The following is a 2394-nucleotide window of genomic DNA, read 5'->3' as shown; positions in this document are numbered from 1 at the left end:
ACTTTCTCTGACACATTGACCCCAAGGGAGGAGGAACTTCCCCAGACATTAGAGGGAAGCATAGCTGGGGAGCCAGAAGGATAGCGCTTACCCACCACTGAGATCAACTACCGCATAAGCCCAGACTGTGGCACTAGGTTTGTTCTTTAGTGCTTGTTAAAAATGCAGATTGCCTGTCACTTCCTCTGAGCTACTGAATCAGAATCGTGAGAGTGAGGTACTAGAACTGACATTTTAAAAGCCAGCATCTCAAATGATTTTTTTGTACCTCAGGCTTTATAATAAATACCCCCATCTGTTCAGAGGTATGCCTGATAAACACTCTAAAACTCAGCATGTGCTGGAAGCACTTTTGCTTTCCCATCCAGGTAGCCAAGGGAAAAGGTATAACTATGAGGAAGTTGACTTTATGTCTGTGACTTTAGACTGTAACAAGCATTGGTCTGAATCCCAGTTCTACCCTGTATAACATTGTGATTTAAAAAGTTACTTCATGTCTCTGAGCCTTACTTGCTTCATCTGTAAAATGAGATAATAGTATGAACCCGTATTAGTTGAGGTAGGACTGACTATGCTGTTGTTACAAACAGCCCAAAATAATATGTGTTTGATGGCTTAATATAGTAAGCTTGATGGCTTAATATAGTAAAAGTTTATTTCTTTTTTTGAAAACAGGCTTAATTCACTTTATTTTTCTGGTATAAAATTATGTGGTGGCCACAGCTGGAGCCTGGGTCCTCTGCACAGAAACCCTGGTGTGGGTCTTTAAAGATGGTCAGTGAGCTCCCGATAGGGAGACTTGGTGAACACAGTCTCTTTCCAGAGGTCAGGGATGCAATCTGTAGGTCTTGAAGATAGCATCAAAGGTGACCTTGGTGAAGTTGCCCAGGGTGGAAGTATAGCCCCTGGCGAAGGTATAGTAGTCATCGATAGCAGACAGCATCAGCCGCTTTTTGGGCACAGGGGCTGAGACAATGCCAGTGCCCCTGGGGGTGGGGTCACCTTGCAAGGGATGGTGTGGGGTTTGCTGATCTTGTTCACCCAGTAACCTCACACATAGGTGCAACAGAGAGCTTGGCCAGGTGACGGCCCCACAGATGGCAGTGGCTACCTGCTTGGAGCACTTAACACCAACATCAACATGTGCATTGGAGTCTCCAATGGCCACAAATTCTGGAACTGTGTCCTCTGGCCAGCTCGGGTCTGCTTTTGTCCTGGCATAACCTTCAAAACCTCATCCTTGAGAAATGCCCCCAAGAAAAACTCAATGATCTCAGATTCCTCAATGAGCAAGGAGAAGAAATAGATAGATCTCCTCCAGGCACTTGACCTTCATGTCCTTGACCAGGAGGCCCAGCTTGGTGATGGGGATCCACTTGTTGTTTTTGACTTTGAGCCCTGTGACCAGGGCCTTGGCACATCCCCAGCCCTGACTGTGGCCCTGATGTTGCTGATAGTCCTCCACAGAGACCCCAAGGCCCCTGCGTTCTTCCACAGCACCAATGTCATCCGGCATTCAGTGTTTTCTGGAAGAAGTAAAAACTTACTTCTTGTTCTGCGTGTGGGTGGAAATAGATGGCTCTCCTGAGCAGCTCTGTCTGAACATCTGGGCTCCTTTCACTGGGCACAACTTGGAGTCTTTTGCTAGCAGTTGTATAAATGAAGACTGAGCAAAAAAGGACTGAGGCTGGCAGAGGGCATATAATTTCTGCCTGTATTCCATCTGCCAGAAATGATCAATTCAACTCCAAGGGAGTCTGGGAAATGCTGTGAAACACACATATTTCGTAGGATACTGTTGCTTTCAACCACAACCATCTCTCAGAATTGTCCTGAGGACTAAGGAACATGTATTTAGCACCTACAAATATTATTTTTATTCCATTTTACCAAAATTGTCTTGGTTTTTGTTTCTGCTTTAAGAGGACAATGCAAATGAAAGAGTTGTTATAGTTTGAGTTACCACAAATGAAACGTGCACATGAGCTGTCTATTCATTTTCTTTGCTGTGCAGGCTGGTGTTGGAGCTGGTGACTCTGATGGCCAGTTGGGCTTTTCTTTCCACGATGGCTTTGTGGTTCTTCCAGGAGACGTTGTGAGCAATCGCAGTACCATGAGACCTGTTGCACATTAGCATCTCAAGGGCTTCTTGATGCTGTGGATCGGGAACTTCTGGAAGCTACTAGCAGCATGTGCTTTGTTTTCTGGTTGTTCCCATAACTAGTGTTAGCTATCACCATCTGACCCTTGAATCTTTTCTGTACCCTATTGTTAATGCCTCTGGCTTCTGCCACATACACTTAATGTTGACAAATCAGTCTTACTGTTGCTGGATGAACTTTCTGGTTCATTTTGGACAATCTTGAACTTCAGGAGGGGTCTGAGGGCAGCAAA

At 45.2% G+C, this 2394-nt stretch overlaps 1 pseudogene; it reads right to left on the bottom strand.

Annotated features, from left to right (window-relative positions):
• Nucleotides 1-706: 706 nt before the first annotated feature.
• On the bottom strand, nucleotides 707-1387 carry LOC123827214 (annotated as a pseudogene).
• Nucleotides 1388-2394: the final 1007 nt, after the last annotated feature.

This window comes from Phyllostomus hastatus, unplaced genomic scaffold, assembly GCF_019186645.2.
Source record: "Phyllostomus hastatus isolate PE091 unplaced genomic scaffold, TTU_PhHast_1.1 phas_contig_86, whole genome shotgun sequence".
Classification (NCBI taxonomy): Eukaryota; Metazoa; Chordata; class Mammalia; order Chiroptera; family Phyllostomidae; genus Phyllostomus; species Phyllostomus hastatus.
This window is presented reverse-complemented; position numbering and strand designations above follow the sequence as displayed.